This window comes from Euprymna scolopes, chromosome 1, assembly GCF_053919585.1.
Source record: "Euprymna scolopes isolate OS-2025 chromosome 1, ASM5391958v1, whole genome shotgun sequence".
NCBI lineage: Eukaryota > Metazoa > Mollusca > Cephalopoda > Sepiida > Sepiolidae > Euprymna > Euprymna scolopes.
The window spans coordinates 42775485-42802702 of NC_136482.1; positions in this window are offsets into that span (position 1 = coordinate 42775485).

A 27218-nucleotide genomic window follows, 5' to 3' on the forward strand; every position below is an offset into this window, starting at 1 on the left:
TAGCTGGTTTCCTGGCATAGCCCAGGATATAATAAAGATTGACTGAAATACATGTTCTAGCTGGTTTCTAGGCGTTGCCAGGGATGTAATATAGACACATTATGTTGTATATTACCTGTTCTCTTCTCCCTAAGGTAAAACAATTTCATATACATGCTGTAAATTACCTATGCTAGGGATAAAACATGAACAATATCAGTCCTAGGGTAGATAAAACAAATAATACATAGAGATGAAAGATTCCTCTCCCCTAAGAATCAAACATATGTTCAATATCTGCTTTTGTTTTTTCATTGTTTATACGGTCCCGACCAACGCCGGGTAGCCCTGCTAGTCTATATATATAAAAGGCAAAAATCTGTGAGTTTGTATGTTTGTATGTAACGCTAAAACTTTTGAAAGACACAACCAGACTTGATAAATTTGGTATCATATCGAAGCCCCGTGTCCCGGATGACAAATATCGAAATTTCACGTCAAACTGACGAGGAGAAAGGGGTAAACGTATCAGTTATCTCCAAGGGGGTCCCAAAAAAAACTGTCATTGTAATGCTTTTTATTACGTAATAATTCTTGAATGATCCAATGTAATTCATACGTAAAAAAAAAAACGTTTAGTCATGTCACGTGACGTGACGTCAACGTCCACTAATGGCGAACAATTGTAAATAACAAGTTTTGTCTTCGATACTTTTGCATTTTTCTCTTCGGCTTACTTATATCTATTATTTAACTTTATGCCAATGTTTCCATCGTGATTAACTGGTTAAAAATATTATTTATACAAGAGTTTTAACGAAAAATGTCAGGAAAAAATGTACAGGAATAAAAAAATTCACCTTTCAAAATATTAGACGATAATAAAAATATCGTAATATTTATGTAATATAAATTAATTAGCCATTTTGTATATTACCACGTGACCTCATACCTCTTAAGCTGGAAGGGGGGGAGGAGTAAAACCAACACCGTCTCTCTCTCTCACACTTACTCTCTCTCTCTCTCTCTCACTTTCTCTATCACCCTCTTTCTATTTTTCTATTCGTTTAAAAACACTTAGTCATGTCACGTGACGTGACGTCAACGTCCACTAGTGGCGAATCTAATTCATAACTTCACTGTGCACCGGTTTGGTTACTATGGAAACACTTAATTTTTGTGCTGCTTCGAAAAGGAACAAAATTCACTATACACCGCTTTCTCTTCCCTCCCTCTCTCTCTCTCTCTCTCTCTCTCTCTCTCTCTCTCTACACCCACTTTCTCTTTAAAACCAGTCGGTGTGTTTTTGATGTTACGTACGTATTTTTTATATTTTTATCTCAGTAATTTTTATTATATTTAATAGCATTTTCTTTTTTTTTTTTCATGGGAAATTATTTTTCTATTCGTTTTAAGAAAATGCTATTAAAAAATAAAAATGCGATAAATTCTGGCAACAGTTATTTATTTACGCTATTCGCAGCCGGCCGGAAGAAACGCGCTTAGACATTTTGTAAACATTGTTTTTAAAAAATAAAAAAATAATACTTCTATTATGTTTTAAACGACTGTAATAGTTTATTTTGGAAGTATATTTCATAAGGAAAATAAACAACCCACTTTAAAAACAGAAATTACGAGTTTTATATATTTTATTCGCAGTTTTTTTTGGGGGGTAGTCCATTATGTCTGTAACAGTTTGTTGAAAAAGTGTAGAATTCAATTAAAAAAACAACACCGTCTTTTTTTTTTTTTTTTAAATAAAACTAAAAACTTTATTTTTAAAATTTCGATGTTTGACAAACAGTCCATTATGTCTGTAACAGTTTGTTGAAAAAGTGTAGAATTCAATTAAAAAAACAACACCGTCTTTTTTTTTTTTTTAAATAAAACTAATTTTAAAATTTCGATGTTCGAAAAAGAGTCCATAAAGAATAAAACAGTTAATAAATACAAAAAAAAGTCCATTAATTTGAACTTAAAGCCTGTTTGAATAAAACTTATATAAAAAAAAAACCGTCACTTCCGGCAAATGGCTATGTAAACAACTGGTGGCATTTTTCGAATACATCGGTAAACACTGTATGTTTTTCGAGCTGAATAAATATGTTACATTGAATAAAAACACAAAAAATATATCCAGTTGGATAGAAAAGTAACTTATCTTGCCTTTCCTAACATTTATTTGTTATATATTTGTCTTTTGACCGTCCACTAATGGCGAGTTTTTTTTTTTTTTAAATAAAACTAATTTTAAAATTTCGATGTTAGAAAAACAGTCCATCACATGTCAATATAAAAATTCTCTTTTTGTTTGATAAAAAGAATAAACAGTTAATAGATACAACAAAAAAGTCCATTAAGTTCAACAAACTAAACTCTTTTATTTATAATAAAACTCTTCGACAGTTTAAATGCTTTCAAAATCCTATGTAAGTATATCGTTTTTACTGTACACAGATTCGAAAAAGTTGTCATCAAACAAATATATGACAGAGTTGAATAAATATGTTACATTGATTAAAAACACTTCTTATTAGCATTTTCTTTTTATATGACAACGTTAATGTTCATGAATCTCTCTTTTAATCATTTTTATCGACTATCAGCCAAATAACCGGGGTCTAAAATTTGGGAAATTATTTTTCTATTCATTTAAAGAATATGCTATTAAAAAAGAAAAAGTCGATAAAAGTTAGACATAAACAGTAAAAAAATAGAAGATATTATTATTAAATAACAATAATTATTAAAAATAAATATTAACATTTACAATAATAAAATGAGTTAGTATTAAAAATAATTATTAAAATAAAAATGTGTTTATTATTAAAAAATACATATTAAAATTGTTTTTATTATTAAAAATAAATATTAATATTTAAAGTAGAATAAAATGTGTTTATTATTATAAATAAATATTAATATTTAAAATAATATGTGTTTATTATTAAAAATAAATATTAATATTTAAAATAATATAATGTGTTTATTATTACAAATAAATATTAATATTAAAATAAAATGTGTTTATTATTAAAAATAAATATTAAGGAAGGTCAACAGGTGGAGGAAAAATAGTCAATGCAGGTCATACCACCTGACCAGCTAAAATCGCCTTTTTATATAAGGCAGACAGTCAGACTATTTGCCTTGAGGGCGGGCTAAGCCCTCCTACCCCCCCCCAAAGCTGAGAGCTGGGGAAACTTCTCTCAGAAGGGGTATGGGAGGACAGGGAGACCTTCCCTCTTTCAACTAAGAGATAGATATCCTTTTGTATGGTTGATTGACCCCCCCTGTCGGTTCCGCTTACTCCATTCAGAAAGAGATCAACCTTACATAAAAAAAAAAAAATATGGGGACAGGGAAGCCTTCCCGGGCCCCCTTTCTGGGAGGAGAAGTTCCCCGGCTCCTACCTTTTTGGGAGTGCTCAGCCCGTCCTCCAGTCAACAACAATATTTGAAGAATAAAGATATTTTTGTTTTTGTGTTTTAGGTGGTGAAGGTGATCTGGGGAGTGTTTTTTTTTTTCACAAAAAAGGTACTTTTTACGAATGGGTATCCAAGAAAATTACAGTATTTTGTCAGAAATTAAGGTTTTCATTGACCACTCTCAATACTATCAGAAATGAACAAAGTTAATTAAACAGTCTACACAATATAAACTAACTGTTTTGTTGGCTTTTTATTCTAACTCCAAACTAACCCATAACTACATTTTTCTTTTATTTTGCAAATTTTATTTCCTTTAGTTTATATTGTGTAGCTGAATCAGAAATTGATTTATCTTTTGTCATTTGTAGTTAACATGCTATCAGCGCAATTACTACAGTGTAATCACACATGATCTACCAAAATAAAAACACTTCAGATAAAGTCTTAAATAGAATTCAGTTCCTTACATGACATCTGATGAAGTCAGTACAAACGTTACAAACTAATACTTGAAAAACAATTTGACATTTACTGTACTACAATATCACATTTGTATAGAAGTAGAAATCTGGATACCTATTCTGATACCTAATAAAAGAAAGGACACTCTTTGGGGCGGATTTTGATGATAACAAGTCACTAATTAGAAATTATAATAAACATTGAAATAATTGAAGAATTTTACCAAAATAAAATTACTTGGTAATCACCCAATTTCTGCCACAAAATTTTAATTGGAAAAACTCATAAGCATAAAATATATATTTTCTAATTTCATCTTTTTTTTTTTTACATAACCTGGTTTGATGTTTTCCTAAATATTCAAATCACTATATTTTGCTGCTTAATATTAAATACAGCAAATGAGTTATTTTTATGCATCAAACAATTACATTTTCTCATTCATCCAAACTAATCACTGAACATCAATTTCATATTTTCTTCACTAAAATATTACTATGCTTGATGTCATCAAGTAGAGCGGATCATTTTTTTTTACATTTGTTTACACATTTTTTACAAATGTTTTTGAGAGTCCATACAAAGTTATAAGTGTTCAACATTTTTTTTCATTTGAATATATTTTGTCTAAGATTCTTAGCCTATGTCATTGCATACCAATTTGTTTCTTGAAAGTTAAGTTCACTGTAAAAACATCGGATACACCAAAATCCCTGATACCTGTTTCTTATAAGCGCCAAATAACTATCACTATTTCGATTTGTGTTTCATGAGAACAATTCAATATTGATACATTATAAGAAACATTTCCAGTGCTTTTCTCTTTTTAGCAATAGTTGGTTGATAATTAGAGGACACAACTAACCCTATACTATGCTTTACTTTGTTTTGTATATATATTTTGTATTGTGTGAAATTAACAAAGATTCATATGCAGGAATCTGTTGATACATTCCAAGAATCCCAATGCGACCAACAAACTTGAAAGACTACAATTTTTTTTTACTATGACCAATAAGAAAGCTCAAGGACTAAGTTGTTGGACTCATCCTGATCACCATTTTAAATTATTGTTAACAGTAAGTTTAACATTTTAAGTACAGAATAATATTCCTTTTGATATTTATAAATTACTATTTTCTGTGACAGATGTTACTTTTTCAATATTGATTGTACCCTCTTTTGTGTTTTTAAATTTTGCATACAATAATATTAAGCACACCATACCAAGACCACTATTTGAGCATCTAATAAACTGCCTACCAAGACCAATGTTTTCAAGTGACAATGGAGAGTATTCATGTTATGTTTCACATTTTTATGTTTTGAAATATTTTGCTGCTTAATATCAAATTCAGCAGATGTTTACTTTGTTTTGTGTATATACTTTATATTAGGTAGAATAAACAAAACTTAATTTCGCTACCATCATTATTTGTAGTGACATGCACTGTTAACATAAATAAAATCACTGGTGACAATCCCTGATACCTGTTTCGTATAAGCACCAAATAACTATGATAATGTGTTATTGTTGATACATTATAATAAACATTTCCATTGACTGGTCGTTTGCTTAGCTTAGGTTTACATCATTTTTTCACAATGTTTCTCTACTTGCTTTCAGCATGAGAGCAGATCATATTCTGCACATGTTTCATGCATATCACAAAAACTTATAATATTTGATCAACATTTGACTAACAATTTTACAAAAAAGACCTACCACCTTAAGGGGGGTAAAGGTAAGGCTCCCCACATAACCATAAAAGAAAGCCGCCCCCCCCCATACAGTGGGAAAGAGCTCCCTTCCCATTCTGGGGCAGAGAAGGGGCAAGGAAAACTCTTAAACATAAATGGTCAACGGAGGGTATACACCCTGGGAAACTAAAAGTCTATATGGAATCTGCATAAATTAAAATATCCTGTTTAAGCGTATTGTATGACAGGGAGGGAAGGTCAACAGGTGGAAGAAAAATGGTCTACGCAGAGCATACCGCCTGACAAGCTAAAATCGCCTTTTTATATACGGCAGACAATCAGACTCTGATTGCCTGGACGGCGGGCTGAGCAATGAATGTGGAAGCCGGGGAACTTCTCTCAGAAGGAGGATGGGAGGCCCAGGGAGCCTTCGCTCTCCTCCTAAGAGAGGGATATCCTCTTACTCCCTTTGGAAAGAGATCAACCTTACACAAAACAAAAAATATGGGAAGAGAAGCCTTCCCGGGCCCCCCTCCCCCTTCTGGGAGGAGAAGTTCCCTGGCTCCAACCTTTTTTTGGGGGGGGGGCCTAAGCCTGTCCTCCAGGCAACCAAATGAAAAAGAAATTTACCCATCCCACCTTTGTAGGAAGTGTGCTCAGCCCACCTTCTGAGCCACTGTGAAATTTCCTTCCACCAAAAGGGAAGGGAACGAGGAAGGAAAAGTCTCTGAGAATCTTCATGCAATTTCTTTGACAAAGAAACTGTTTTCACTTGATTCCACACAAAATTTTTATTGCTTTTTCATCTATTGTCTTATATTAGGATTTCTTTATGCATGTTATTTTATTTAAGAGTACTAAATAGCTTTTCAGTTTCTTGAGACTCTTTCAACTGTCTGGATTCTGCAGCAACGTTGTGGAGTGATATGTAAAACATAAATTGGTACTTTATAACAATAGGTATGTAGAATTCTAACTCGCCAGTGTTGATCGTTTCAATTATTTACAAATTCACCAGGTCCTGGATATGACCATAAACTGTATCCAAACATGGGGCTTTGTGAAGTGTGAAGCCACCATTTAATTGCTATTGCTACCAGGTCCACTCTGATCTGGAGTAGTAGTACCTGTTAGGGTCCCAATTATGAGTTAAATAGAAACCAACATTAAATAAACAAATATATTCTAGGAAAAAAAAATGTCACTAGATTGGGCATGAAATAACCTGATATAGTGTTGATATGTCATAAAACAAAATGAACCAACAAATTCACCAATCGACACAATATCAACAAATGTATCTTTCTTTTCCTTATTCTGTGCTTATTTCTTGGTACTAAGCTTATCATTAACTAACCCTGACATTTCTTTTACTTTGTTTTGTGTATATATTTTATTTTGTGTAGAATAACCAAAAAGACATTTAGCTACCACATTTGCAGCGAAATGTTAGCATACATAAAATCACTGGTGACAACCCATGATGTTTTTTCTTATGAACACGAAATAACCAACACGTTTTCCATTGGTTTTTCATGATAACAATTTAATATTGATAAATTATAATAAACATGTCCATTACTTTTCTTTTTTTATCAATAAATATACTTGGTTGATAATTAGAGAACACAATGTTTATTGTAATAAAACTTGTGATCTATAACATCCAATTCTAAAAATTAAACTTTCCTTTCTCAATTGAAACAAACAACATACCCCACACTATGTTTCTAAAAATGAGGATTTTACTATTGCGTTTACATAATTTTTTAGCTATGTTTCTCTTACTTTCAGCATGAGATCATTTTCTACACGTGTTTCATGCATACCACACAAACATTTTACCTCTGACATTTTTAATTTTTTTCCAATTTCCTTTCACCATGAACATTATCATTAGTACAGTTTTCATTTAAAATGAAGCTGTACATGGTTACTATTACTTGGAAAGCAGATCTAAAAAAAAATATATCTGTTTTCACTTTGAAAATTTACGATTTATAGATCTCGGATTTGGCCCTTCTTCACCTTTTATCTTACATTTGTAAATATTGTATATATAAACTTTTTTCTTATTTCTCCAATGTTATTTCTTTCATGCAATTTCATAATCCACCAACATTGTATAAGATTCAATTCCATTTGACACTTGAAAACAACTTTTTATATAGTAAACAGCATTTATTTCTTTTCAGACATATTCTTATTTTATTTTATTTCCAGTACTATGTTTTATTTCATTTTGTGGACACTCATTTAACTCTCTGGGATGCTGCAGGGAACATGTAGAGTGATATATCAAACAAGAAGTGGTACTTTATGACAATAGGTATCTAGGATTTACACATACCAGTGTTGATAGTTTGAAATATTTACAGACTAACATTTTACACAATATAAACACATGTACCTTTTTTTTCTTTTCCTTTGCTTATTTCTCGAACCTAAACTTATCATTAACTAACCCGTAACTTTGTTTACTTTGTTTTGCGTATATATTTTATATTGGGTAGAATTAACAAAACTTAATTTCGCTACCATCATTATTTTTAGTGACATGCACTGTTAACATCAATAAAATCACTGGTGACAATACTTGATACCTGTTTCGTATAAGCACCAAATAACTATCACTATTTCGATTTGCTTTTTCATGATAATATGTTCATCTTGATACATTATAATAAACATTTCCATTCACTGGTCGTTTGCTTAGCTTAGGTTTACATCATTTTTTCACAATGTTTCTCTACTTGCTTTCAGCATGAGAGCAGATCATATTCTAAACGTTTCATGCATATCACACAAACTTATAATATTTGATCAACATTTGACTAACAATTTTTTGCCAATTTCCTTCAACATTCTCATTACCATTACTACAGTTTACATTTTGTCGTTAAAATGAAGCTGTACATGTTTCCTATTACTTGGAAACCAGATTTGTAAAAATCCCATTTTTTTTTCACTCTGAGAATTTTCATTATATTTCTTTGACAAACGATTTATTTTCAATGAACTTCAGCACATGATTGTTACTGCTTTTCCCCCTTTTGTCTTATATTTGTTTTTCTTCATGCCAAATATTTTATATATCAATTTTTTGCTAATTTCTTAAATTTTATTTCTTTAATTCTTAGTCCACCAATATAGTATAAGTTTCAATTGCATTGAACGCAATGTTTTAGATAGTAAACATCAGCATATTTCACTTTTCAAGCACTTTTTCATTTTATTTCAAATACTATGTTTTATTTCATTTTGTTGACACTCATTTACCTCTCTGGGGTGCTACAAGGAACATGTAGATTGATATACCAAACATGAATTGGTGCTTTATAACAATAGGTATCTATAATTTTGCTTAATTCTCTAACCTAAACTTATCATTAACTAACCGTAAATTATGTTTTAGTTTTGTGTATATATTTTATATTGTGAAGAATAAACAAAAATTCATTTCACCACCACATTTGCACTGTTAGCATACACAAATATCACTGGTTACAATCATTGGTAGCTGTTTTTTAAAAAACACCAAATAACATTCACGCTTTCCATTGGTTTTTCATGATAACAATTTAATATTGATAAATTATAATAAACATGTCCATTACATTCTCTTTTTATCAATAAATATACTTGGTTGATAATTAAAGAACACAATGTTTATTGTAATAAAACTTGTGATCTATAACATCAAATTGTATAAATTAAAGTTTCCTTTCTCAATTGAAACAAACAACATATCCCACACTAAAAATGAGGATTTTACTATTGCCTTTTAGATCATTTTTTAACAATGTTTCTCTTCTTACTTTCAGCATCAGAAAATATAATTTTCTACACGTGTTTCATGCATACCACACAAACGTATATGTGACCAACATTTTACCTCTGATACATTTTTTTCCAATTTCCTTTCACCATTGTCATTATCATTAGTACAGTTTTCGTTTTGTCTTTAACATGAAGTTGTACATGTTTCTTAATACTTCGAAACCAAATATATCAAAAAATAATTTTTTTCACTTACAAAATTTTCATGATATTTCTTTGACAATCATATTTGTTTTTAATTGAATTCAGCATATGATTCTTACTGCTTTATCACCTTTTATCTTATATTTCTTTTTCTTCATGCCAAATATTTTAAATATCAAATTTTTGCTCATTTCTTAAATTGAATTAAAAAAATGGATTTTTTTATTCCACCAATATTGTATAAGGCTCAATTCCATTGAACACAGTGTTTTATATAGTAAACATCAGCATTTGTTTCTATTTTATTTCAAATACTGTTTCATTTCACTTTCTCGATAATCATTTACATCTTTGGGGTGCAACAGGGAACATGTAGAGTGATATATCAAACATGAATTGAAACTTTATAACAATAGGTATCTAGAATTTCCACATACCAGTGTGGATAGTTTTAAATATTTACAAACTTACAATTTACACACTATAAACAAATGTATCTTTTTTTCATTTCTTTGCTTATTTCTCGAACCTAAACTTATCATTAAGTAAACCTTAACTTTGTTTACTGCATTTTGTGTATATATTTTATAATGGGTGAAATAAACAAAACTTAATTTGGCTAATATCATTTGTAGTGGCATGCACTATTGACATATATAAAATCACAGGTGACAATCCTTGATTCCAGTTTCGTATAAGTACAAAATATCTATCATTATTTCGATTTGTTGTTCATGATAAAAATTTAATATTGATACATTGTAATAAACATTTCAATTGCTTGTATCTTTTTATCAATATATATACTTGGTTGATAATTAGAGGACACAACTAACCCTATACTTTGCTTTACTTTGTTTTGTATATATATTTTGTATTGTGTGGAATTAACAAAGATTCATATGCAGGAATCTGTTGATACATTCCAAGAATCCCAATGCGACCAACAAACTTGAAAGACTACAATTTCTTTTTACTATGACCAATAAGAAAGCTCAAGGACTAAGTTGTTGGACTCATCCTGATCACCATTTTAAATTATTGTTAACAGTAAGTTTAACATTTTAAGTACAGAATAATATTTCTTTTGATATTTATAAATTACTATTTTCTGTGACAGATGTTACTTTTTCAATATTGATTGTACCCTCTTTTGTGTTTTTACATTTTGCATACAATAATATTAAGCACACCATACCAAGACCACTATTTCACCATCTAATAAACTGCCTACCAAGACCAATGTTTTCAAGTGACAATGGAGAGTATTCATGTTATGTTTCACACTTTTATGTTTTGAAATATTTTGCTGCTTAATATCAAATTCAGCAGATGAGTTCTTTCTTATGCATCAAACAATTACATTTTCTGATATTCATTCAAACTAATTATTGAAAATCAATTTCATATTTTCTTTACTAAAATATTACTATGCTTGATTTCATCAAGTGGTGCGAATCTGTTTTTTACACTAACAATGTGCACATTTTTTGAAGAATAAAGTTGTTTTTTTTTAAGGTGGTGAAGGTGATCCGGGGAGTGTTTTTTTTTTTTTTTCCAAAAAAGGTACTTTTTACGAATGGGTATCCAAGAAACATTCAGTATTTTGTCAGAAATTAAGATTTTCATTGATGACTCTCAATACTATCAGAAATGACCAATCTACACAATACAAACTAACTGTTTTGTTGGCTTTTTATTCTAACTCCAAACTAACCCATAACTACATATTGCTTTTATTTTGCAAATTTGATTTCCTTTAGTTTATATTGTGTAGCTGAATCAGAAATTGATTTAACTTTTGTCATTTGTAATTAACATGCTTTCAGCGCAATTACTACAGTGTAATCACACATGATATACCAAAATAAAAACACTTCAGATAAAGTCTTCTTACATAGAATTCAGTTTCTTACATGACATCTGATGAAGTCAGTACAAACGTTACAAACTAATACTTGAAAAACAATTTGACATTTACTGTACTACAATATCATATTTGTATAGAAGTAGAAATCTGGATACCTATTCTGATACCTAATAAAAGAAAGGACACACTAAATAGAGATTAGCTGGTTTCCCGGCATAGCCCAGGATGTAATAAAGATTGACTGAAATACATGTTCTAGCTGGTTTCTAGGCGTTGCCAGGGATGTAATATAGACACATTATGTTGTATATTACCTGTTCTCTTCTCCCTAAGGTAAAACAATTTCATATACATGCTGTAAATTACCTACGCTAGGGATAAAACATGAACAATACCAGTCCTAGGGTAGATAAAACAAATAATACATAGAGATGAAAGATTCCTCTCCCCTAAGAATAAAACATATATTCAATATCTTCTTTTGTTTTTTCATTGTTTATACGGTCCCGAGCAACGCCGGGTAGCCCTGCTAGTAATATATAAAAGGCAAACATCTGTGAGTTTGTATGTTTGTATGTAACGCTAAAACTTTTGAAAGACACAACCAGACTTGATAAATTTGGTATCATATCGAAGCCCCCTATCCCGGATGACAAATATCGAAATTTCACGTCAAACGGACGAGGAGAAAGGGGTAAACGTATCAGTTATCTCCAAGGGGGGCCCAAAAAAACTGTCATTGTAATGCTTTTTATTACGTAATTCTTGAATGATCCAATGTAATTCATACGTAAAAAAAAACGTTTAGTCATGTCACGTGACGTGACGTCAACGTCCACTAATGGCGAACAATTGTAAATAACAAGTTCTGTTTTCGATACTTTTGCATTTTTCTCTTCTCCTTCGTTATATATATTATTAAACTTTATGACAATGTTTCCATCGTGATTACCTGGTTAAAAATATTATTTATACAAGAGTTTTAACGAAAATGTCAGGAAAAAATGTACAGGAATAAAAAAAATTCAGCTTTCAAAATATTAGACGATAATAAAAATATCATAATATTTATGTAATTACCCATGTTGTATATTACAACGTGACCTCATACCTCTTAAGCTGGAAGGGGGGGAGGAGTAAAACCAACACCGTCTCTCTCTCACTTACTCTCTCTCTCTCACTTTCTCTATCACCCTCTTTCTATTTTTCTATTCGTTTAAAAACGCTTAGTCATGTCACGTGACGTGACGTCAACGTCCACTAATGGCGAATCTAATTCCTAACTTCACTATGCACCGGTTTTGGTTACTATGGAAACACTTAATGTTTGTGCTGCTTAAGGAACTAACTTCACTATACACCGCTTTCTCTTCCCTCTCTCTCTATCTCTCTCACACACTTTCTCTTTAAAACCACTCGGTGTGTTTTTGATGTTACGTACGTATTTTAATTTTTATAATTTTTCTATTGATTCTATTTTTACTATATTTACAGGGTCAATGTGAAATTTTATGTTCTTTCCAATAAATCGAATATAATATTTTAGACGATGGTTTTTTTTTAAATTCACGACCCCCCCCCATTCCAATTTTTAAGTGTCTATTAAAAAGTAAATACTTAATTTAGTAACCCGATAGTAAATAATAAATGGACTTTAAAACCTTTTTTTTAAACCACGTTATTTGTTTTTGCTTTTTTTTATGGAACCTTGGTCCTTGAGGGCTTGAATGTTGAAAAATTCAAATAAAGTTTAGAATTCAATTAAAAAAACAACACCGTCTTTTTTTTTTTAAATAAAACTAATTTTAAAATTTCGATGTAAAAGTTTGTTGAAAAATTCAAATAAAGTCTAGAATTCAATCAAAAAAAAAACAACACCGTCTTTTTTTTTTTTTATTAAAACTAATTTTAAAATTTCGATGTTCGAAAAAGAGTCCATAATATGTCAATATAAAAATTCTTTTTTTGTTTGATAAAAAGAATAAAACAGTTAATAAATACAAAAAAAGTCCATTAAGTTCAAATAAAGCCTGTTTTAATAAAACCTATATAAAAAAAGGTTCATTCTATTCATCCTTAGATAAAACGTCACTTCCGGCACATGGCTTTGTAAACAACGGGTGGCATTTTTCGAATACATCGGTAAACACTGTATGTTTTTCGAGCAGAATAAATATGTTACATTGAATAAAAATACAAAAAATATATCCAGTTGGATAGAAAAGTAAATTATCTTGCCTTTGCTAACATTTATTTGTTATATATTTGTCTTTTGACAACTTTTTGTGTACAGTCATACAAACCCAAATATTTTTTTTAAACAGTAATGAATTTTCCGAACTAAATATTTTTCAATTTTTTAATTTTTAAAATCTATCAAAATTTTTCGATTGATTCTATTTTTACTATATTTACAGGGTCAATGTGAAATTTTATGTTCTTTCCAATAAATCGAAAATATTTTAGACTATCGTTTTTTTTTTAAATTCACGAACCCCCCCCATTCCAATTTTTAAGTGTCTATTAAAAAGTAAATACTTAATTTAGTAACCCGATAGTAAATAATTAATGAAGTTTAAAACCTTTTTTTTAAACCACGTTATTCGTTTTTTCTTTTTTTTTATGGAACTTTGGTCCTTGAGGGCTTGAATGTTGCAAAATTCAAATAAAGTTTAGAATTCAATTAAAAAAACAACACCGTCTTTTTTTTTTTTAATAAAACTAATTTTAAAATTTCGATGTAAAAGTTTGTTGAAAAATTCAAATAAAGTTTAGAATTCAATTAAAAAAACAACACCGTCTTTTTTTTTTTATTAAAACTAATTTTAAAATTTCGATGTTCGAAAAAGAGTCCATAATATGTCAATATAAAAATTCTATTTTTGTTTGATAAAAAGAATAAAACAGTTAATAAATACAAAAAAAGTCCATTAAGTTCAAATAAAGCCTGTTTGAATAAAACTTATATAAAAAAAAGGTTCATTCTATTCATCCTTAGATAAAACGTCACTTCCGGCAAATGGCTTTGTAAACAACGGGTGGCATTTTTCGAATACATCGGTAAACACTGTATGTTTTTCGAGCAGAATAAATATGTTACATTGAATAAAAACACAAAAAATATATCCAGTTGGATAGAAAAGTATATTATCTTGCCTTTGCTAACATTTATTTGTTATATATTTGTCTTTTGACAACTTTTTGTGTACAGTCATACAAACCCAAATATTTTTTTTTTGTAACAGTAACGAATTTTCCGAACTCAATATTTTTCAATTTTTTAATTTTTAAAATCTATCAAAATTTTTCTATTGATTCTATTTTTACTATATTTACAGGGTCAATGTGAAATTTTATGTTCTTTCCAATAAATCGAATATAATATTTTAGACTATCGTTTTTTTTTTTAAATTCACGAACCCCCCCATTCCAATTTTTAAGTGTCTATTAAAAAGTAAATACTTAATTTAGTAACCCGAGAGTAAATAATTAATGAAGTTTAAAACCTTTTTTTAACCCACGTTATTTGTTTTTTCTTTTTTTTATGGAACCTTGGTCCTTGCTCCTTTATTTGAAAAAAAAATTAGGGCTTGAATGTTGAAACATTCAAATAAAGTTTAGAATTCAATTAAAAAAACAACACCGTCTTTTTTTTTTAATAAAACTAATTTTAAAATTTCGATGTTCGAAAAAGAGTCCACAATATGTCAATATAAAAATTCTATTTTTGATTGATAAAAAGAATAAAACAGTTAATAATTACAAAAAAAAGTCCATTAAGTTATAATTAGGGCTTGAATGTTGAAAAATTCAAATAAAGTTTAGAATTCAATTAAAAAAACAACACCGTCTTTTTTTTTTTTAATAAAACAAATTTTAAAATTTCGATGTAAAAGTTTGTTGAAAAATTCAAATAAAGTTTAGAATTCAATTAAAAAAACAACACCGTCTTTTTTTTTTTTTAATAAAACTAATTTTAAAATTTCGATGTTCGAAAAAGAGTCCATAATATGTCAATATAAAAATTCTATTTTTGTTTGATAAAAAGAATAAAACAGTTAATAATTACAAAAAAAAGTCCATTAAGTTTAAAATTAGGGCTTGAATGTTGAAAAATTCAAATAAAGTTTAGAATTCAATTAAAAAAACAACACCGTCTTTTTTTTTTTTAATAAAACAAATTTAAAAATTTCGATGTAAAAGTTTGTTGAAAAATTCAAATAAAGTTTAGAATTCAATTAAAAAAACAACACCGTCTTTTTTTTTTTTTTAATAAAACTAATTTTAAAATTTCGATGTTCGAAAAAGAGTCCATAATATGTCAATATAAAAATTCTATTTTTGTTTGATAAAAAGAATAAAACAGTTAATAAATACAAAAAAAAGTCCATTGACTTCAAATAAAGCCTGTTTGAATAAAACTTATATAAAAAAAAGGTTCATTCTATTCATCCTTAGATAAAACGTCACTTCCGGCAAATGGCTTTGTAAACAACGGGTGGAATTTTTCGAATACATCGGTAAACACTGTATGTTTTTCGAGCTGAATAAATATGTTACATTGAATAAAAACACAAAAAATATATCCAGTTGGATAGAAAAGTAACTTATCTTGCCTTTGCTAACATTTATTTGTTATATATTTGTCTTTTGACAACTTTTTGTGTACAGTCATACAAACCCAAATATTTTTTTTTAAACAGTAATGAATTTTCCGAACTCAATATTTTTCAAATTTTTAATTTTTAAAATCTATCAAAATTTTTCTATTGATTCTATTTTTACTATATTTACAGGGTCAATGTGAAATTTTATGTTCTTTCCAATAAATCGAATATAATATTTTAGTCTATCGTTTACTTTTTAAATTCACGAAACCCCCCCATTCCAATTTTTAAGTGTCTATTAAAAAGTAAATACTTAATTTAGTAACCCGAGAGTAAATAATTAATGAAGTTTAAACCCTTTTTTTAACCCACGTTATTTGTTTTTTCTTTTTTTTTATGGAACCTTGGTCCTTGCTCCTTTATTTGAAAAAAAAATAGGGCTTGAATGTTGAAACATTCAAATAAAGTTTAGAATTCAATTAAAAAAACAACACCGTCTTTTTTTTTTTAATAAAACTAATTTTAAAATTTCGATGTTCGAAAAAGAGTCCACAATATGTCAATATAAAAATTCTATTTTTGTTTGATAAAAAGAATAAAACAGTTAATAATTACAAAAAAAAGTCCATTAAGTTAAAAATTAGGGATTGAATGTTGAAAAATTCAAATAAAGTTTAGAATTCAATTAAAAACCAACACCGTCTTTTTTTTTTTAATAAAACAAATTTTAAAATTTCGATGTAAAAGTTTGTTGAAAAATTCAAATAAAGTTTAGAATTCAATTAAAAAAACAACACCGTCTTTTTTTTTTTTTTTAATAAAACTAATTTTAAAATTTCGATGTTCGAAAAAGAGTCCATAATATGTCAATATAAAAATTCTATTTTTGTTTGATAAAAAGAATAAAACAGTTAATAAATACAAAAAAAGTCCATTGACTTCAAATAAAGCCTGTTTGAATAAAACTTATATAAAAAAAAAGGTTCATTCTATTCATCCTTAGATAAAACGTCACTTCCGGCAAATGGCTTTGTAAACAACGGGTGGCATTTTTCGAATACATCGGTAAACACTGTATGTTTTTCGAGCTGAATAAATATGTTACATTGAATAAAAACACAAAAAATATATCCAGTTGGATAGAAAAGTAACTTATCTTGCCTTTGCTAACATTTATTTGATATATATTTGTCTTTTGACAACTTTTTGTGTACAGTCATACAAACCCAAATATTTTTTTTAAAACAGTAATGAATTTTCCGAACTCAATATTTTTCAAATTTTTAATTTTTAAAATCTATCAAAATTTTTCTATTGATTCTATTTTTACTATATTTACAGGGTCAATGTGAAATTTAATGTTCTTTCCAATAAATCGAATATAATATTTTAGTCTATCGTTTTCTTTTTAAATTCACGAAACCCCCCCATTCCAATTTTTAAGTGTCTATTAAAAAGTAAATACTTAATTTAGTAACCCGATAGTAAATAATTAATGAAGTTTAAAACCTTTTTTTTAAACCACGTTATTTGTTTTTTCTTTTTTTTTATGGAACCTCGGTCCTTGCTCCTTTTTTAAAAAAAAAAGTAGGGCTTGAATGTTGCAAAATTCAAATAAAGTTTAGAATTCAATTAAAAAAACAACACCGTCTTTTTTTTTTTTTAAATAAAACTGATTTGAAAATTCCGATGTAAAAGTTTGTTGAAAAATTCAAATAAAGTTTAGAATTCAATTAAAAAAACAACACTGTTTTTTTTTTCATTAAAACTAATTTTAAAATTTCGATGTTCGAAAAAGAGTCCATAATATGTTAATATAAAAATTCTGTTTTTGTTTGATAAAAAGAATAAAACAGTTAATAATTACAAAAAAAAAGTCCATTAAGTTCAAATAAAGCCTGTTTGAATAAAACTTATATAAAAAAAGGTTCATTCTATACGGTTTTGATCATCCTTAGATAAAACGTCACTTCCGGCAAATGGATTTGTAAACAACGGGTGGCATTTTTCGAATACATCGGTAAACACTGTATGTTTTTCGAGCTTAATAAATATGTTACATTGAATAAAAACACAAAAAATGTATCCAGTTGGATAGAAAAGTAACTTATCTTGCCTTTGATAACATTTATTTGTTATATATTTGTCTTTTGACAACTTCTGGGAATCTATGTGTACAGTCATACAAACCCAAATATTTTTTTGTTAAACAGTAATGAATTTTCAGAACTCAATATTTTTCAATGTTTTAATTTATAAAATCTATCAAAATGTTTCTATTGATTCTATTTTTACTATATTTACAGGGTCAATGTGAAATTTTATGTTCTTTCCAATAAATCGAATATAATATTTTAGACTATCGTTTTTTTTTTAAATTCACGACCCCCCATCCCAATTTTTAAGTGTCTATTAAAAAGTAAATACTTAATTTAGTAACACGATAGTAAATAATTAATGAAGTTTAAAACCTATTTTTAAACCACGTTATTTGTTTTTTTTTTATGGAACATTGGTCCTTGCTCCTTTATTTGAAAAAAAAATTAGGGCTTGAATGTGGAAAAACTCAAATAAAGTTTAGAATTCAATTAAAAAAACAACACCGTCTTTTTTTTTTAAATAAAACTAATTTTAAAATTTCGATGTTCGAAAAAGAGTCCATAATATGGCAATATAAAAATTCTATTTTTGTTTGATGAAAAGAATAAAACAGTTAATAAATACAAAAAAGTCCATTGAGTTACAAATAAAGCCTGTTTGAATAAAACTTATATAAAAAAAAAAGTTCATTCTATACGGTTTTGATCATCCTTAGATAAAACATCACTTCCGGCAAATGGCTTTGTAAACAACGGGTGGCATTTTTCGATTACATCGGTAAACACTGTATGTTTTTCGAGCTTAATAAATAGGTTACATTGAATAAAAACACAAAAAATATATCCAGTTGGATAGAAAAGTAAATTATCTTGCCTTTGCTAACATTTATTTGTTATATATTTGTCTTTTGACAACTTTTTGGAATCTATGTGTACAGTCATACAAACCCAAATATTTTTTTTTTTATACAGTAATGAATTTTCCGAACACAATATTTTTCAATTTTTTAATTTTTAAAATCTATCAAAATTTTTCTATTGATTCTATTTTTACTATATTTACAGGGTCAATGTGAAATTTTATGTTCTTTCCAATAAATCGAATATAATATTTTAGACTATCGTTTTTTTTTTAATTCACGAACCCACCCCCCATTCCAATTTTTAAGTGTCTATTAAAAAGTAAATACTTAATTTAGTAACCCGATAGTAAATAATTAATGAAGTTTAAAACCTTTTTTTAACCCACGTTATTTGTTTTTGCTTTTTTTTTATGGAACCTTGGTCCTTGCACCTTTATTTGAAAAAAAAATAGGGCTTGAATGTTGAAAAATTCAAATAAAGTTTAGAATTCAATTAAAAAAACAACACCGTCTTTTTTTTTTAATAAAACAAATTGTAAAATTTCGATGTAAAAGTTTGTTGAAAAATTCAAATAAAGTTTAGAATTCAATTAAAAAAACAACACCCTCTTCTTTTTTTTTTTAATAAAACTAATTTTAAAATTTCGATGTTCGAAAAAGAGTCCATAATATGTCAATATAAAAATTCTATTTTTGTTTGATAAAAAGAATAAAACAGTTAATAAATACAAAAAAAAGTCCATTGAGTTCAAATAAAGCCTGTTTGAATAAAACTTATATAAAAAAAAAGGTTCATTCTATTCATCCTTAGATAAAACGTCACTTCCGGCAAATGGCTTTGTAAACAACGGGTGGCATTTTTCGAATACATCGGTAAACACTGTATGTTTTTCGAGCTGAATAAATATGTTACATTGAATAAAAACACAAAAAATATATCCAGTTTGATAGAAAAGTAACTTATCTTGCCTTTGCTAACATTTATTTGTTATATATTTGTCTTTTGACAACTTTTTGTGTACAGTCATACAAACCCAAATATTTTTTTTTTTAAACAGTAATGAATTTTCCGAACTCAAAATTTTTCAAATTTTTAATTTTTAAAATCAATCAAGATGTTTCTATTGATTCTATTTTTACTATATTTACAGGGTCAATGTGAAATTTTATGTTCTTTCCAATAAATCGAATATAATATTTTAGTCTATCGTTTTCTTTTTAAATTCACGAACCCCCCCATTCCAATTTTTAAGTGTCTATTAAAAAGTAAATACTTAATTTAGTAACCCGATAGTAAATAATTAATGAAGTTTAAAACCTTTATATTAAACAACGTTATTTGTTTTTGCTTTTTTTTATGGAACCTTGGTCCTTGCTCCTTTATTTGAAAAAAAAATTAGGGCTTGAATGTTGAAAAATTCAAATAAAGTTTAGAATTCAATTAAAAAAACAACACCGCCTTTTTTTTTTTTAAATAAAACTAATTTTAAAATTTCGATGTAAAAGTTTGTTGAAAAATTCAAATAAAGTTTAGAATTCAATTAAAAAAACAGTGTTTTTTTTTTATTTTTTCATTAAAACTAATTTTAAAATTTCGATGTTCGAAAAAGAGTCCATAATATGTCAATATGAAAATTCTATTTTTGTTTGATAAAAAGAATAAAACAGTTAATAATTACAAAAAAAAGTCCATTAAGTTCAAATAAAGTCTGCTTGAATAAAACTTATATAAAAAAAAAGGTTCATTCTATACGGTTTTGATCATCCTTAGATAAAACCTCACTTCCGGCAAATGGCTTTGTAAACAACGGGTGGCATTTTTCGAATACATCGGTAAACACTGTATGTTTTTCGAGCTGAATAAATATGTTACATTGAATAAAAACACAAAAAATATATCCAGTTGGATAGAAAAGTAACTTATCTTGCCTTTGATAACATTTATTGGTTATATATTTGTCTTTTGACAACTTCTGGGAATCTATGTGTACAGTCATACAAACCCAAATATTTTTTTTTAAACAGTAATGAATTTTCAGAACTCAATATTTTTCAATGTTTTAATTTATAAAATCTATCAAAATGTTTCTATTGATTCTATTTTTACTATATTTACAGGGTCAATGTGAAATTTTATGTTCTTTCCAATAAATCGAATATAATATTTTAGACTATCGTTTTCTTTTTAAATTCACGACCCCCCCATCCCAATTTTTAAGTGTCTATTAAAAAGTAAATACTTAATTTAGTAACCCGATAGTAAATAATTAATGAAGTTTAAAACCTTTTTTAAACCACGTTATTTGTTTTTTTTATGGAACATTGATCCTTGCTCCTTTATTTGAAAAAAAATTAGGGCTTGAATGTTGAAAAACTCAAATAAAGTTTAGAATTCAATTAAAAAAACAACACCGTCTTTTTTTTTTTTAAATAAAACTAATTTTAAAATTTCGATGTTCGAAAAACAGTCCATAATATGGCAATATAAAAATTCTATTTTTGTTTGATAAAAAGAATAAAACAGTTAATAAATACAAAAAAAGTCCATTAAGTTACAAATAAAGCCTGTTTGAATAAAACTTATATAAAAAAAGGTTCATTCTATACGGTTGTGATCATCCTTAGATAAAACATCACTTCCGGCAAATGGCTTTGTAAACAACGGGTGGCATTTTTCGATTACATCGGTAAACACTGTATGTTTTTCGAGCTGAATAAATATGTTACATTGAATAAAAACACAAAAAATATATCCAGTTGGATAGAAAAGTAAATTATCTTGCCTTTGCTAACATTTATTTGTTATATATTTGTCCATTGACAACTTTTTGGAATCTATGTGTACAGTCATACAAACCCAAATATTTTTTTTTTAAACAGTAATGAATTTTCCGAACTCAATATTTTTCAATTTTTTAATTTTTAAAATCTATCAAAATTTTTCTATTGATTCTATTTTTACTATATTTACAGGGTCAATGTGAAATTTTATGTTCTTTCCAATAAATCGAATATAATATTTTAGACTATCGTTTTTTTTTAATTCACGACCCCCCCATCCCAATTTTTAATTGTCTATTAAAAAGTAAATACTTAATTTAGTAACCCGATAGTAAATAATTAATGAAGTTTAAAACCTTTTTTTTTAAACCACGTTATTTGTTTTTCTTTTTTTTTTATGGAACCTTGGTCCTTGCTCCTTTATTTGATAAAAAAATTAGGGCTTGAATTACATTTTTCGAGGAGTTATATTGACTGGTTTCTTTTTATTTATAGAACTTAATAACATTTATTTATTTATTTCATATGCTAATATTTTTGGAATTTTACAATACACTTTATTACAAATACTTCTGGCAACAGTTATTTATTTAACTCATATGCTAATACTTTTTGGGTAAAAATATTTTGTTTCCATGTTTTCGGAATTTTTTTTTTTTTTTACCTTTTTTATAATTTTTAATAGCATTTTCTTTTTACATTACAACGTTAATGTTTATGCATATTGAAATAAAATACATGTGTTTATTATTAAAAATAATTATTAATATTTAAAATAATAATATGTGTTCATTTATAAAAATAAATATTAATATTTAATATAAAATAAAATGTGTTTATTAATGAATATAAATATTACTATTTAAAATTATACAATGTTTATTATTAAAAATAAATATTAATATTTAAAATAATAAAATGTGTTGATTATTTAAAATATATATTAATACTTAAAATAATAAAATGTGTTTATTATTAAAAATATATATTAATATTTAAAATAAAATAACGTGTTTATTATTAAAAATAAATATTAATATTTAAAGTAAAATAATAAGTGTTTAATGTTAAAAATAAATATTAACATTTAAAATAATAAAAGGTGTGTATTATTAAAAATAAATATTAATATTAAAAATGAAATAAAATGTGGTTATTATTAAAAATAAATAATAGTATTTAAAATAATAAAATGTGTTCATTATTAAAAATAAATATTAATATTAAAATAAAAATGTGTTTATTATTAAAAATAAATATTAGTATTCAAATAAAAATGTTTTTATTATTAAAAATAAATATTACTATTTAAAGTAGAATAAAATGTGTTTATTATTATAAATAAATATTAATATTTAAAATGAAATGTGTTTATTATTACAAATAAATATTTATATTTAAAATAATAAAATGTGTTTATTATTAAAAATAAATATTAATATTATAAATAACAAAATGTGTTTATTATTAAAACGGGCACACTTAAAAAGAAAAGAACCTAATGCAGGAGAGAGAATGCTCCCTGCTTGATCCCCTTCTTTGGTTGGATGACTGCCACCTCCCTATAGCGAGGGGTAAAAAAAAACAAATCACCCCTTCAGCTCTTCCCTAATCTGCGTAGCACGGCTCCCTCTTACAGGGAGGAAAGGTCAACAGGTGGAGGAAAAATAGTCAGCGCAGGCCATACCGCCTGACCAGCTAAAATCGCCTTTTTATATAAGGCAGACTGTCAGACTATTTGCCTTGAGGGCGGGCTAAGCCCTCCTACACCCCCCCCAGCTGAGAGCTCGGGATACTTCTCTCAGACGGGGTATGGGAGGACAGGGAGACCTTCCCTCTTTCAACTAAGAGATAGATATCCTTTTGTATGGTTGATTGACCAACCCCCCTGTCGGTTCCGCTTACTCCATTCGGAAAGAGATCAACCTTACACAAAAAACAAAAAAAAATATGGGGAGAGGGAAGCCTTCCCGGGCCCCCTTTTTGGGAGGAGAAGTTCCCCGACTCCTACCTTGTGGGGAGTGCTCAGCCCGCCCTCCAGTCAACCAAATAAAAAAAAAATTACCCATCCCACCTTTGTGGGAAGAGTGCTCAGCAAACCTTCTGAGCCACCATAAAAAAAAAGTTTCCTTCCCCAAGATGGGAAGGGAACGAGAAAGGAAAATTCTTAAAAATACAGGGTCCACACACGGTCTAACCCCTGGGGATCTAAAATAAACTTTTCATATACACCGACACACACAGACAGTCTGATTGATTCTTTGTTCAACAGATTATAAGAATAAAACACTGAGCCAACATTAACAATTCTGACTTATCATTCAGACATGATTACGAAACTTTTCCCAGAAGGAACAGAATGCGAAATGCGCCATGGAACAACCCTTTGTGTTACATACATGTTGGAGAGAGTCTTAAAAATAACTGTACACCGCAGGTATACCACCCGCCTCCTTCAGATTGGATCGGACAAAAATGAAATTAAAAGGAAACGAAATTAGAAACAGTCAGTTCTTTCTTATGCATCAAAAAATTACATTTTCTGATATTCATTCAAACTAATTACTGAAAATCAATTTCATATTTTCTTACTAAAATATTACTGTTCTTGATTTCACCAAGTGGTGCGGATCTGTTTTTTACATTAACAATGTGCACAATATTTGAAGAATAAAGTTATTTTTTGTTTTTGTGTTTTAGGTGGTGAAGGTGATCTGGGGAGTGTTCTTTTTTTTCACAAAAAAGGTACATTTTACGAATGGGTATCCAAGAAAATTACAGTATTTTGTCAGAAATTAAGGTTTTCATTGACAACTCTCAATACTATCAGAAATGAACAAAGTTAATTAAACAATCTACACAATACAAACTAACTGTTTTGTTGGCTTTTTATTATAACTCCAAACTAACCCATAACTACATTTTTCTTTTATTTTGCAAATTTGATTTCCTTTAGTTTATATTGTGTAGCTGAATCAGAAATTGATTTCACTTTTGTCATTTGTAGTTAACATGCTATCAGCACAATTACTACAGTGTAATCACACATGATCTACCAAAATAAAAACACTTCAGATAAAGTCTTAAATAGAATTCAGTTCCTTACATGACATCTGATGAAGTCAGTACAAACGTTACAAACTAATACTTGAAAAACAATTTGACATTTACTGTACTACAATATCACATTTGTATAGAGTAGAAATCTGGATACCTATTCTGATACCTAATAAAAGAAAGGACACTTTTTGGGGCGGATTTTTATGATAACAAGTCACTAATTAGAAATTATAATAAACATTCAAATAATTTAAGAATTTTACCAAACAATTCAATATTGATACATTATAAGAAACATTTCCAGTGCTTTTCTCTTTTTAGCAATAGTTGGTTGATAATTAGAGGTCTTAACGAACCCTATACTATGCTTTACTTTGTTTTGTATATATATTTTGTATTGTGTGGAATTAACAAAGATTCATATGCAGGAATCTGTTGATACATTCCAAGAATCCCAATGCGACCAACAAACTTGAAAGACTACAATTTCTTTTTACTATGACCAATAAGAAAGCTCAAGGACTAAGTTGTTGGACTCATCCTCATTGTTTTTAAACCACGTTATTTGTTTTTTCTTTTTTTTTATGGAACCTTGGTCCTTGCTCCTTTATTTTAAAAAAAATTAGGGCTTGAATTACATTTTTCGAGCAGTTATATTGACTGCTTTCTTTTTATTTATAGAACTTAATAACATTTATTTATTTATTTCATATGCTAATATTTTTGGAATTTTACAATAAACTTTATTACAAATACTTCTGGCAACAGTTATTTATTTAACTCATATGCTAATACTTTTTGGGTAAAAAGATGGCGTCTTATTCTATCTTTAACACGGTAAGTGTGGGAAAAGAGGTTATAAATAAAAAACCGGATAAATGCTGTTAAAAACTCGCTCAAGATATGTTACCGTGACATAGGTTGACATATATTCGGCGGGTTTTTAATAGTATTTTGTATAGTTTTTTATTTATAACACTTTTTTCCATACTTACGGTGTTAAAGAGGGTGTGAGACGCTATCTTGATTTTTCGAATACATCGGGAAACACTGTATGCTTTTCGAGCTGAATAAATGTTACATTGAATAAAAACACAAAAAAAAATATCCAGTTTGATAGAAAAGTAACTTATCTTGCCTTTGATAACATTTATTTGTTATATATTTGCTTTTGACAACTTTTTTGAATCTATGTGTACAGTAATACAAACCCAAATATTTTTTTTTGAAACAGTAATGAATTTTCCGAACTCAATATTTTTCAATTTTTAAACTCAATATTGTTCATTTTTTTAATTTTTAAAATCTATCAAAATTTTTCTATTGATTCTATTCTTACGATATTTTCAGGGTCAATCTGAAATTTTATGTTCTTTCCAATAAATCGAATATAATATTTTAGACATTCGTTTTTTTTTTAATTCACGAACCCCCCCCCCCCATCCTAATTTTTAAGTGTCTATTAAAAAGTAAAATTAGGGCTTGAATTACATTTTTCGAGGAGTTATATTGACCGCTTTCTTTTCATTTATAGAACTTAATAACATTTATTTATTTATTTCATATGCTAATATTTTTGGAATTTTACAATACACTTTATTACAAATACTTCTGGCAACAGTTATTTATTTAACTCATATGCTAATACTTTTTGGGTAACAATATTTTGTTTCCATGCTTTCGGAATTTTTTTTTTTTAAACTTTTTTTATAATTTTTAATAGCATTTTCTTTTTACATTACAACGTTAATGTTTATGCATATTGAAATAAAATACATGTGTTTATTATTAAAAATAATTATTAATATTGAAAATAATAATATGTGTTCATTAATAAAAATAAATATTAATATTTAATATAAAATAAAATGTGTTTATTAATGAATATAAATATTACTATTTAAAATTATAAAATGTTTATTACTAAAAATAAATATTAATATTTAAAATAATAAAATGTGTGGATTATTAAAATATATATTAATATTTAAAATAATAAAATGTGTTTATTATTAAAAATATATATTAATATTTAAAATAATAAAATGTGTTTATTATAAAAAATATATATTAATATTTAAAATAATAAAATGTGTTTATTATTAAAAATAAATATTAATATTTCAAAAAAAATAACATGTGCTTATTATTAAAAATAAATATTTATATTTAAAATAAAATAATAAGTTTTTATTATTAAAAATAAATATTAACATTTAAAATAATAAAAGGTGTTTATTATTAAAAATAAATATTAATATTAAAAATGAAATAAAATGTGTTCATTATTAAAAATAAATAATAGTATTTAAGATAATAAAATGTGTTCATTATTAAAAATGAATATTAATATTAAAATAAAAATGTGTTTATTATTA